This window comes from Pelodiscus sinensis, chromosome 2 (genome assembly GCF_049634645.1).
Source record: "Pelodiscus sinensis isolate JC-2024 chromosome 2, ASM4963464v1, whole genome shotgun sequence".
Taxonomy (NCBI): domain Eukaryota; kingdom Metazoa; phylum Chordata; order Testudines; family Trionychidae; genus Pelodiscus; species Pelodiscus sinensis.
This window is the reverse complement of record NC_134712.1, coordinates 183,890,415-183,903,671: the sequence shown is the minus strand read 5'-3', so window position 1 is coordinate 183,903,671 and position 13,257 is coordinate 183,890,415. Positions and strand designations below refer to the sequence as shown.

The 13,257-nt window shown below is 48.0% G+C and overlaps 1 long non-coding RNA gene across 1 annotated transcript in view; it reads right to left on the bottom strand.

The window, feature by feature from the left end:
- The window catches only part of LOC112547622 (uncharacterized), an 87,058-nt gene that overhangs the window by 65,835 nt on the left and 7,966 nt on the right, over positions 1 to 13,257 (bottom strand). The window contains exons 2-3 of the long non-coding RNA XR_012901935.1: positions 5,820 to 9,490; positions 83 to 225 (exon numbers count right to left, since the gene is read on the bottom strand). This is a non-coding gene — a long non-coding RNA (uncharacterized LOC112547622). The remainder of the gene's footprint in view (positions 1 to 82; positions 226 to 5,819; positions 9,491 to 13,257) is intronic.

Sequence of the window (13,257 nt, the reverse complement as noted above, 5' to 3'; positions counted from 1 at the left end):
GTTGGTATTTTTGTTTCAACCATCTGGTAACCCTGTTAAAAATCAGAACCATCTGATTGGTAGTACATTGGTAGTACATTACCTGCGAATGGCTACTGGAGGTGCTATGAGAAACAGGCTGATCTCAGACCAGTTCTTCCTGGATAGATGTCCATATCACAAAACCAATTCAGAGAGGTCATGAGTTGAAGAAGCACGGATTCCAAACTATCCTCGCTACACTCCCTGCATGTCAGGAGCAAAAGCGTGTTAGTCAGGCTACATAAGGAAGTCTGCAGGGCTGTTGACTGTGCCAAACCTATTCTATGGAAAACAGTGACTTCATTCTCCTGGGCTGTACTTTCCTACAAACTAAATCTTACTTGGTTTTTGAAATGTGTGTACACACATACTTCACTTTAACAGCAAAAATACTTAATTTTCAAGTTGAACACTTGAGGCTTGTCAGAGTCTGATTTATCTCTCTCTAGTACAGGATTCCTGCTTTCACTAACCAGCCACAGTTCTTGAATCTAAAAGAGGGACTTTTTGAAAGATTAGTTTTAAATGGAAAAAAGCATGGTAGTCTTTGTTGTGGTGTTTGTGGTGATTCATAAATATGTATTGAAATACTACAGGCAGATGCCATGAAATAGCTGAGCTTCAAGTATTTCATTAAAATTTCTGTTTTGTTTTGCTCTTTATGAATTAACACAGAGGGATTTATTGTGTTTGCTTTGATTCAGAATTATTAGTTCATGATAATGAATTCCAGGCTTTTTCTGGCATAGTTTGTGTTTCAGTGTCACTCTCATCCAGTTGAAGCTTACTGCTGAGGTAGCGAGAAATCCTAATCTCCCTGTGCTGGCCAAGCATACCCAAGAAATACCTCAGTGTGAGGGTTTGGAGGACAGAATCCTCCACTCTCCTCCCACCCCAAAACTCAGAGGCAAGTGGGGAAGATCCTAAGCAGCTGGACTAGTGTTGCTATAGCCCGTTGTCCTGTCGTTCTCTGCCTATACCTGCTGGAGCTTTTCTTTCTGCAAAACTGATTTACTTCCTATATCCATCCAGCACACCCACAGCCTCCCGTTCTGTGATTGTGTGAGGAGAAAAGCTAAAAAATATAACTCCATGGCAAAAGGCCTGCACAGGCTCTCTGCATACCCCTTCCTCTTCCTGGCTCACTCATGTCTGGTTCTGTCTCTTTAAATTTATTTAGCACATTCTTCTTCCTGGAGGATTTGACCTATAGATAATTTCTTTAACTATATTTCACCTTCTGATAAGACATTCAAACAACATTAGCTCCAAACATCCTGATTCTTTCTGTTGTTATACATGAGGATCACTTATTAAAGCTTGTGGGTTTTTTCTTGTAAACATTAGCAATGGTTATACTTTTTTTTTTAATGCTTCACCTTCCCTATTTGCAAATTGCTCCATCATCCTCTCAATATATTCCTGAGTTCGCAGGCAGAAACTGCCAAAACAGGCTTCTGGGTTGGGAGGTAAGTTGACTACCAGACCTAATTTAAGGCCTAATTAAAGAAGCATTTGTTTACTGTTAAATTAGCCTTGCTAATGTTGATTTTCCTCTTATTATTTGATGCTCTGTGACTAATAATCTGAGAAATAGAATCTTTCTGATTACCACTTTACCAAAATAAGAATAGTATAAAATAATTATAAAAAAGAACAGCAGTTTGGTGGATGACCTGCATCTAACCACAAACTAATAGTTCAGACTGAATTGGGTAAACAACAAAACATTATTTATCTAATCTTGTACTCAGAGAAGTACAACAAAATTCACCACATACATCATTATTCACTGACGGTGTTTGTAAATTGTTCACCCAGCTTCAATAGCTAACTTTAAAAAAATATTTTGCATTTTTTTTTTAAATCACATCTCAAAAGTTGGTAAACTGGGTGCAAGCAAACAATATAGCTGTGTCTACATTGGTGCGATCTTGCGCAAAAGCGGGCACTTTTGCGCCAAAACTTGCTGCCTGTTTACACTGGCTGCGAGTTCTTCTGCAAGTACACTCATGTACGAAATCAGTGTTTCTTGCACAAGAACTCTGACGCTCTCGCTCAGGAATAAGCCCTCTTGCGCAACTGTTCTTGCGCAAGAGGCCAGTGTAGACAGGCAACATGAATTTCTTGCTCAAGAAATCCCTATAGTGAAAATGGCCATCGGAGCTTTCTTGTGCAAGAGAGCATCTACACTGGCATGGATGCTCTTGCGCAAAAACACATGCCAATGTAGACACTCTCTTCTGGAAGAGTTTTTGCACTAGAATTCTTCCGCAAAAGAGTTCTGGTGCAAGATCATGCCAGTGTAGATGTAGCCTATGTGTTTTAATACAACTAAATGTATATGCAAGCCCACAGATGGAGAGGTGAAAGGGGCTCTTGCCCCAGGGTCTGGCAATTCAAATGATCCTGGGGTTCCCAGCTGCCCCTACTTCTGGTACACCCCTTTGAATTGCTGCTGGAGCAGGTCTGAGGGCTAGTGGAGTATGTGTGTGCACCGAGGTTCAGAAGGCACTGAGAACTTGCTGACCTTAGCCCCTGCCTGAGGCCCTGCCCCTTCCAGAACTGCAAAGCTAAGCTCCCCACACCTTGTCCCAAGGTCCACGTTGGCTGTTGGCCCAGCTTTGCTTACATCTAGGAACAAAGAATGTAAGCAATTGTTGCAGGATGGAGGATTCTATCCTGGGAAGTGTCCGAGACAGAACATCAGAAATGGCTGCCCGTCGCAGGGAGCCATAGCCTGTAATACCTCTAAGGCTGGTATAGGGGGCTCTGTCTGTGAGGTGGAGTGTTTTCCATATAAGGGCATGTAAATTAATAATCTTCCCCTGCTCGCTCCACCCATTGCAGTGAAAGATCAGCCAATGGGCTCACTTGTGCTCAGGCCTGCTACTCCACCCACTGCAGCAAAAACCAACCTATGGGGTGATAAGTTCACAGGCAATAAAACAGGCAGGCAGCCCCTCTCTCACTGGGGATTCGCATCAAGTGAACGCCTGGCCTGATCACCCAGACGCCTTGCACCCCCCGCTCTCGAGTCTTACTGAGTGTACTCCGAGTTGGTCGACCCGAGTGGAGACAGTTTATGAGCATGTGACCGGTACTTGTGTTCCTGCTGTCTCCAGAACTGGTATAACACCCCCCCCACCATCATCCCTATCCTAATTGATTTCTTAGTTGTCCTTATTGCTTGTCAAGTGACAGTGGCTAAAAAGTTACTAAGTTAGTTTATAAATAGTTGTGGTTTAGGTTTTTTACTGTTTCCTTGTATAAAGTTGTGTAAATAATCAGCCCTATGGACAATACCAGTGTTAATTCAACTGTTCCTAACCCCTGGGCAGTTATTGGGAATTATTGTGATTTAGAAAAGCCTCAGGGAATTGTTTTGTGTTGTCTGGCAATCTGTTTAGTTTTTGTTCTGATGATTGTCTAGCGTCATCAAAATAAAATCAGTTTGTGCTTTTTAAAACCCCCAGTTGTGGTCTCATCCTTTCCGGCATCCCTTCGAACCTCGAGTATTACGGGGACTGACAGAAAGCATTGACTCTGAAAAAGATTTGGGGTTGATGATGGATAATAAGCTGAATATGAGCTCCCACTGTAACTTGGTGGCCAAAAGAGCAGATGTGATCATCTAGGAATGCATAAACAGGGGAATCTGAAGTAGGACTAGAGAGCTTATTTTACCTCTGTATTTGGCACTGGTGCAACCACTGCTGGAAAGTGATCCTGTCTGGCCCAAGAATTAATGCACGTATCCAAGTCAGACATTACATAAATTACTATGGACTAAATTTGCCCCATATATAAAAAATTAGAGTGATAGGGTGGAATTTTCCTCTTTATTCTTAGAATCTGATCCTCAGCTGGTGCAAATCTACATTGCTCCAGTGAAGTCCTGGATAATCCTGTCAATAGCCGTCACTTCTCTTGAGATATACATGCCCCTTATCTGTTTTCCCACTCCCATTAAAGTAGCATAGAAACCTTTTTACTATGTAGTTCAATAAACTGTCAGCTGGGTTAACAGATGAGGTGACTATGATAAATTCCTTTGGTATCTGTCCAATGTCAGACAAGTTATTATGGGATAGTCTTTCACTGAGTAAACTCCTATTCCCAACAAACCCAACCCACAAGTGCGTAAGTTGATGCCAGAAACTGTATTTCTCAACTGTTGTCAGACATGATTTGCATTCAGGACTCCATTTCTGTTTTACATTTTAAGGGCTTAAAACATCCAAACAATACAGTGAAACTCTGGGATTTTCAAAGCAGTCTAATGGAGCTAAGAGACTGAATCACAGAATATCTAGGTACACCTACAAATACATAATTTACAGCTGTAAATTTAAATATTTTAAAATAATTTCCTTCTGTATTTGTCCTTAAGACTCCAATTCAGGTTTTCGTGTGCTCCCTGCATGTGTTACAAATTTGTTCCTCTGGGTGTGGGTGATCAGACCACTCCTGGGAACTTATAGAGGAGAGTTGAAGGATTGAGGGCACAATGAAAGTAGTATCCAGAGGCGGACTGGCAACCAAAATAGGCCCAGGAAATGGGTTGAGAACGGCCCACTTTTTCACAAAGAATTTTTTTAAAGTTTTCTCTTTGACCCCCATTAGCCACACCCCTGACCCATTAACCATGCCCCTGACCCCCATTAGTCACACCCTGTGACTCCCATTAGCCAGGCCTCTGGAGGTAACACTCTTGGGGCAAGATGGACACATGACCAGAAGTGAAAAGTGTCATGTGATCCCTCTCTAAGGACTTTTCCCAACATCCTCCTACCAATAGGGATTAGTTTGGCTCCCATCAACCCCCCCCCCCCCCCGCAACTATCCTTCAACTGCATGAACCCAATGGGTGTGACATTAACTCGGGGGCGGAGAGGCTGAGGGAAGTGTTCCCTCTAAGAGTTTCCTCCCATGAGCAGAATGAATTTTGTGTTGTGCACCAGTACTGAGTTCATGTGGCTTTTTTGGATGTGCCACTGTGGCAAAATATCTCATAAACATCTACCTTTTCCCTCTGCTACCATGTCTTCTCCCCTTACTCCATCAACTCCCCTGGAACCTGCTGCCCCCCAACCACCTCACCCTCTGCTGTCCTGACTCCTGCCCTTCTCACTGCCCTCAGCCCTCCTGCAACCTGCCCCCCTCTTCCAGCCCTTCTCTCCCCCCTGTGCCCACTCCTCCAGTAGCCCCACTCTGATCATGTGAGCTAACCCTCCTCATCCCCTCTCCTAACACCTCCCTCTACACACCTGCCCTGCCTCCCTCCTCTGGTGCTGGTACCTCCCCTGCAGGTGTCTTCCCTTCTGCTTCACCCCCAGAATCCTCTGGCACCTGCACCTTCCCTTGCCCCTGCATCCTCCTGGTGCCCCCCCTTCCCTCACTGCTCCTGCCCCTTTTGCCCTCTTTTTCCCTGATGCCCACCCCCTCACCACCCTCTGCCCCGGTTTCCCTCATGCCCCTGTGCCCTCACACGACTTGTTCCAACCCTGTCTTCCTCATGCCCACTCCTTATTTCAAGCCTTCTCCCAGCACCCCCCCCCCCGATCCCAATGTCCTTACCCTCTCCTCTCCCAGCATAACCCTGTCCCCCCTCTCACTGACACCTCCCCTCCTGCCCTTTTCCTCATTGTCTCCACTTGGACCCCTGGCATTTGTCTCTCCTGCACCCTGTCCCTTGGTGCCTTCCCCTTTCTTCTCCTGACCTGCCCCCTCCCCTCAGCACAAGCCCCTTCCTCTCCCACCCCTTCCTCCTATCTTTCCCCCTTCCCCTCCCCTACCTTCTGCCTTCCAGTTTGCGGCGCTGGAGTCTGTGATCGGGCCCCAGAAGTCCCCGCAGCCCTGGCTCCAGCTGCTTCGGGGGCTCCAGACCACTTGTCGGGCCTGGAGCTGGGTTGTGCAGTGCAACTCTGGGCCGGGAGGTACATGGCCGGCGCCGGAGAATTTAAAGTGCGGGGCTAAGGTATCCCGTCACAATCCCACTCCTCCTCCAGCAGCCGCCAGCCGGCCCTTCGGAGGACGGCCCACCGGGAAATTCCTGGTATCCTGCCGGGCCAGTCCACCCCTGGTAGTATCCTTATATTTGTTTTATTCTCTACATATATCAACAGACAAAGATGTTAAGTTAGTAGAGGGAAGAGGCTGGAGATCTGGCCGTGCACACGCTGCCTCAGCGTCTGTTGATTCATTTCTACTGATGCCCTGGCTCAGAAGACCCTTATACACTTCTAATCAGTAGCTCTGTCAATGATTCACTGAGAAACTGCTGCATAAGACTTTTCTCTGGGTATCACAGAGTCACTCTCCTTAGTCGTGCTTTTCTCATGTTGTTTGCCCCCATAGTCTCTTTATGCAATCGGGTTTCCTGATGTTTTGCCACTTTACCTTCAGCCTCTTCTACCCATTCCACAATCATACCACATCCACACTTATCCTTATTCATTCTTACCCTGTTAATTCATTATAATCAATACATAAATCAATAAAATCTGTGTGAATCATATCACATGAACTGATGGGACAATTAAATCAGGGTGCAGAATTCAACCTCTTGAACCACTTCAGGTGTCACATGTTTTTGCAGGACTAGTGTATTTATTAGCAGGTAGCAAAAACTTTCCAGGTTGCTTTTGAATGTAGGTGTTTGCAAAGTTACGTGCTGGATGTATGCAGTAACCATTTAAGCACTTCATCATTTATATATTTTATGAGAGTACACTTGTGTCCCTCTTTTGATCAAACTTGAGTTAAATGTATATTTTAACTAGAGATGCATTTGACTTATTTATTTAATGCATCCTTTCAAGTGGAAAGACATCTTACAAATACAATCACAGGGTCATGTTGTTCTTTGTGTTCATGGAAGTATTCTTATACTGATCTGTTTGCAGACATATATCCATCCCTTATTTGAATATTCTGTTTCCATGTCCCTCATCCACTAGGTTACCTATCAGAGCTTTATTTGGCCTGTTGTGTTATTTTGATTTGGTTCTATTTAATTCATACATATTAAATAGTATTGACCATATTCTGACAATGATACCTGTTTGCATAGCAATTACTTTGTGTTAACATTTAGGAAAGGGGATGCTGAGCTGAATCCTGATTTACAAGGAAAGCTCAGAAGCCAAAAGGAGAAAAGAGACACTATTTTTTAGGGAATGAACAAACTAAAAGGGCCAGTTAGCAAGCCAGAAAGTTATGCTAAAGAAAAATTGGAGTGTAAGGAATAGCTTTCTCAGAAATATGAACCATTTGTTTAAATTATGAGAGTAGGATGGGAGGGGTTGTGGGTACATAAAAACTTTTTCAAGAACTGGCAGGGGAAACAAATATCACATAATTTTTATAATTTCCTTGTGCTTCCAAGATGGAGGGCAGTCTGGGACAACACATTGCAGAAGATGATTCTCCCTCAGAAAATTGTCTCCACAGCTTCCTTGCTATTGCAATTCCTCTTGAGCCCTTGGAATTTACCTATCATTTTCTTACGATTCAGAGACTTTAACCCATGAAGGGCCATTGTGATAACCTAGTCTGACCATCAGCATAATACAGACAACAGCATTTCACCCTGTCATTCCAACATCACATACACATCCCATTTGATTCTGGGACTATGGCAGGTTCTCCTGCAACAAAGCCTGCAAGGGCTCCAAATTTTCTGACAGAGCATCCATTGTACCACATTGATTGTTCCTGGGCCTGGCTCATCCCATGTCTTGTGGAGGAGCTCTAGGATCCCGTGGGGCTGCCTCCCATCTAGCAGTTCCAATGGGGATAAGAGGAAGCACAGGATCAACCAGGCTGGTGATGGGGATCTGAGGCTTTGGCCCTCCAGCTGGTTCACCGAGTTCCAGATAAACAGAGTGCAACACAATGTACAGTCCAACATCCCCACAAAACAAAAGGTTTGCAGCCACCTCTGGTTCTTGTGAATGGCTCAAGGGAGCTCAGGGCTTATCATGTCTTTACCCTCTCCTCAATAGAGGGAAAAGGGGTCTGGGTCCCCTCCACTAGGCATATGGCCACAAGCCCCACCCAGGATCCTCCAGATGCTAGAGCAAAGGGGTCTGTAGTCTCCGGCAAAGGCTGGCCCTGCTCTCAGGCCTGGGGCAGCTGTTACTGGCAGAATCTCTCCTGCAGCCAGGACTCCTGCTGCACCCTTCTTCAGCATCAACCCAAGTTGGAGCTGTCTGGCTCTGGGAAGTGTTGAATCAGTGCAAAGGTGCATCCCCTGGACAAATGTGGGGAGGATGTGCCTCCGGCTTACACAGCTCAGTGGGGCTGTCAGTCCACTCCTCATGTCCATGAATCTGGAAATTCACTCCGTTCTCAGGCTCGTCATGGGGTTTGGTCTATTGGCCTCTTAGCCCCTTGCTGGAGGAGGGGGAAGGGAGCTGTACCTGGATGGCTCTCTAGCACTCTGCTGACAGGAGTTCCTGTCACCTGCCTGCTCACTCCTCTTTAGCAGCCCTGCCACTCTGCTTCCCAGACCTTTGATCCCCCCCAGCTGCTGTTAGCCTGCCAATCAGCAGTTGTTGGCAGTGCCTGGATTAACCCTTTGGTTTCTGAGTGTGAGGGAACACACACCCCATGACAGGCTCCCTTTGGAACTCCTCCTTGCGGCCTTGGGTCTGTTCTGGGCCATTCTGTATCTGACGCAGAAGTTGACACACTACGAGGAAAGGAGGCAGATCCGGTTCAATAGACGACTGGTGCATATGCTGTGCAAATGAACTTATCCCTGGGGCTGAGACATTGTGCTCAGGATGGAATATCTGATCCGTTGATCATGGCGTTTGGAAAGGGAATTGTCAGGATTTGTTTCTCTAGACTGGGACAATATTCAGTGTCTGGGCTGGTCCCATCCTTTCTGAACTCCAGATTCATGAACAGCTCATTGGGATGGAGACGGACCCCTTCCCCCACTCACTGGCTTGAAAGCCCTTGGTCAGAAGAAGGGAATGACTGTGAAGACAATTTCCCTCCTCCCCGCTAATCTCAGTGCTGTTAGGAGAGAAGAGCTGATTCCCTTCAGGCCCACCTGGTTCTCTAGGAAGGAGTCTCTGACTCTTCTGTGAGCACCATGTCCTGAATCTCATGCCAGGGGTGAGGGGTAGAGGATTTGAGGCTCTCACTGCCAAAACCATCCAGGGGCCTGATATAAAGTTCTAGCTCCTTCTTCTGTCCCTGAAGGAGGAAGGCCCCAACATGGCACCGTCCTGACCAAGGCAGCTCACTTGGGTGCAGGCTAGGACGACAGACTAGAAAATGGATTTCCAGGATCTCTGTTCCAGTTCTCTCCAGCGCTAAGGTACAACTGCCCCCTATCCATCTTGACCATGTTCATCTCCATGATGTGTTGGAAACTATTTGTATCTGGGGACTCTGACCATAGGTTCCCCAGCTCAGCATGCCTGAGGTCAGACAAGTCCATCTCCAAAGCCTGCAAAGAAAGGAACAGTCATGGGTCACAGTGTGGAAATTTGGAAAACTTCTGCTTGTCAAATCATCCTCTGCTTGGCCAGTCAATATCAAGACTCTGGGAAGTGGACAGCTGAGAGGTCTCAGCAGATGTCCCAGACCACCAGCAGAGGGGATCAGCATAGGCATGCGCACGGGGTGTGCCGGGTGTGCCCAGGCACACCCTAATGTCTCGGGCCAGCTAACTCAAGCCATTTTTGCGCCCTGGGCCCAACCTGGCCCGGCAGCACCATGCAGCCCAGCAGCACGGCGTGGCGCCCCTGAGGTGCCTGGGAATGCTGCTGCCCAGCATGGCGCGGTGCCCTTAAGGCGCCCGGGAGTGCCCCCACCCAGCACGGCAGCACCGTGCAGCACCTCTGAGGTGCCCGGGAGCGCCCCCGCCCAGCACGGCCATACGGCGTGGCACCCTTGAGGCACCTGGGAGCGCCCCTGCCTGGCCCGGTAGCACTGCGCGGCGCCTGGCCCTGCAGCATCGCGCGGTGCCCTGAGGGTGCCCCTCCCCAGCCCTGCAGCTTGGGCTGGCTCTGACTCCAGCCCTGCAAGCTGTAAGGCAGAAGATGAAGGTAAGGGGGGGGGGGAAATAAGAGGAAGGGGCTTTTGTGGTGGGGGGAGGGGGGAGGAGGAAGAAAGGGGAAGGCACCAAAGGGACAGGGTAGAGGAGACACAAATGCTAGGGGGGAAGTGGAGACAATGAGGAGAAGGGCAGGAGGGGAGGTGTCAGTGGGAGGGGGGACAGGGTGATGCTGGAAGAGGAGAGGGTAAGGGCATTGGGGATTGCAGGGGGAGGTGCTGGGAGAAGGCTTGACAGAAGGGGTGGGCATGAGGAAGGTGGGGTTGGAGCAAGTAATGTGCGAGGGCACAGGGGCATGAGGGTGGTGAGGGGATGGGCATCAGGGAAAAAAGGGCAAAGGGGGCAGGGGCAGTGAGGGAAAGGGGAGGCACTAGGAGGGTGCAGGGGTAAGGGAAGGTGCAGGTGCCAAGGGATTCTGGGGGTGAAGCAGAAGGGCAGACACCTGGAGGGGCGGGACCAGCACCAGAAGAGAGAGGCGAGGGAGGTGTTAGATGAAGGGATGAGGAGGGGTAGCTCACATGATCAGAGTGGGGCTACTGGAGGAGTGGGCACAGGGGGGAGAGAAGGGCTGGTGGAGGAGGGGCAGGTCTCAGGAAGGCTGAGGGCAGTGAGAAGGGCAGGAGTCAGGACAGCAGAGGAGGGTGAGGGGTTGGGGAGCAGCAGGTACCAGGGGAGTTGATGGAGCAAGGGGAGGAGACATGGCAGCAGAGGAGAAAGGTAGATATTTATTAATAACTTGGGTGCCACAATGGCACATCTAAACAAGCCACACGAATTCAGTACTGGTGCACAACACAAAATTGATTCTGCTCATGGGATGTCCAGGGGTGCACCTTTGCACTGATTCAACTCTTAGAGGGAACACTCCCCGCCCCACAGCCTCTCCACCCCCGCATTAATGTCACACACATTGGATTAATGCAATTGTAGGATAGTTGCATGGGGGGGCAAGCTAATCCCTATTGGTAGGAGGATGGTGGGAAAAGTCCTTGGGTCAGGGGTCACATAACACTTTTTACTTTTGGTCATGTGCCCATCTTGCCTGGAGAGGGTTACCTCCAGGGGCGTGGTTAACAGGGGTCAGAGGTGTGTCTAACGGGTCAGGGGTGTGGCTAATGGGGGGTCAAAGTGACCTCCTGTCTATCATAGTAGCTAAGTTTTGATTGAAGCAGATATCAAAAAGGCATCTAGTCTTTGTTAGAAGACATCAAGAAATGAAGAATCTGTCACTTGCTTTGGTAGTTTGTTCCAATGGTGAATCATCCTCACTATGAAATATTTGTGCCTCATTTCTCATACGAATTTGTGTGTCTTCACCTCCTAGCCACTGGTCTTGTTCTGCCTTTTTCAGTGACATTAAATGGCCCTTTAATACCTGACATTTTCTTTCTAGGAAGGCACTTAGACACCCTAATGAAGTCATCTCACTGCCTTCCTTTGTAGAAGCGAAACAGATTGGGCTCCTTTCAATAGCTCATAAGAAGGCATTTTTCTTCAGCCCTCAAAACACAGAGCTCTTTGCTGTTCCATCTCCAATTTTTCAACACCTTGTTAAAAATGAGGCCCCTAAATCAGGGTATAATGTCCAATCTCAGTCTCACTGATGCTGTTTCACCTCCCTGCCCTACTTACTCCTCTGCTCATATGTTTAATAATGGCTGTAGCCATATTCTCCACAGCATCGCTGTGGGAGCTAGGGATGTTAAAGACTAGTCAACTATCTGATAAGCAAATGCTTATCAGACAGTTGACAAGTCGACTAGTTGATTCCCTCCCTTGTTGCCTCTATCAGATAGAAGCAGCAAAGGGGTGGAAGAGAGGGGTATTTGAAAGCAGGAGGTCTGCACAGCTAATCCCAGCTCAGCTGTGTGGCGCTGTGTGTGGAGCCCAGAGTTAGCTAATCCTGGGTTCCGCGGCAATGCTGCGCTGGAGCCCGGGATCAGTTGGGGAGTCCCCAGCAGACCCCAGCTCTGCGTAGCATTTCAAAGCAGCAACGCAGCTGAGTCCCCCGCTGACCACAGGCTCCATGCTGTGCTACTGCTTTGAAATGCACAAGAGCCCCCCGCTGCATTTCAAAGCTGGCACCCTCGTGCAACCTGGAATCAGGGGGACTTCCCACTGGCCCCAGGCTGCACACAGAGTTCCGCATTCCCAGGGGCCCAGCCAGGCATGCAGGTTGGAGAGCACTGGTCAGTCATTTCCATTCCCAGGTGAGAGAGATGTAGGGAATGTGCGTGTGCCACCTCTCCCCATGAAAATCTTAAAGTGAACTCTTCAAAAGGACTCAGGGACTGGGGTGCTCCTATTGTTACGGTGCTTGGACAAAGGAAGGAGGTCAGCCTCCAAACCCAAGATCTAGCCTCAATCCACCACTCTGCCAAACTACCTGCATGAATCATAGAATAATAAGGTTGGACGAAACCTTAGGAGGTCATTGAGTCCAACCCCCTGCCCAAAGCAGGACCAACCCCAACTAAATCATCCCAGCCAGCACTTTGTCAAGCCAGGACTTAAAAACCTCTAGGAATGGATGACTAATCCCACTGCTTCCATAATGTGCAGTGGGGATGAAACATCCCCATCTCCCAGGTGATTTCAGGTACATCATATAGTATTCTTAAGGACAGGAAATGGCTTATCTGCACAGCCTTTGGAGCATCCCATCGCCACCTCCTTCCCCATTCATTGCATTTGTTCTCTGCCCCACTCTGGTGCCCAACCGCTATGCAGTATTTCTTTCTTAACAGGGGTGGGGTTAGTCATCTTGCTGTTAATTTGAACATCTGTACTGTGTAGCTCTGATTGATTGCCACTGAACTCGCTTGAATACGAATAATTTTACCAGGTGTCCAGTATTCAAGGAATATACTGGATATACTTTATATCATGGTCACTCTTCATTTGGTAGATGCCACCCTAACCCCTCCCCCACATTAAAAAGGAACCCAGCAAAGCCAGTAGAAGGAGGAGGAGCCAAACTCTTGGGCTGTGTCTACACTGGCCGCGAGTTCTTGCACAAGAACACTGATGTTCTAATATATGAAATCAGTGCTTCTTGCGCCAGAACTCTGGTGCTCCCGCTCAGGAATAAGCCCTCTTGCACAACTGTTCTTGCTCAAGAGGCCAGTGTAGACGGGCACCATTAATTTCTTGCGCAA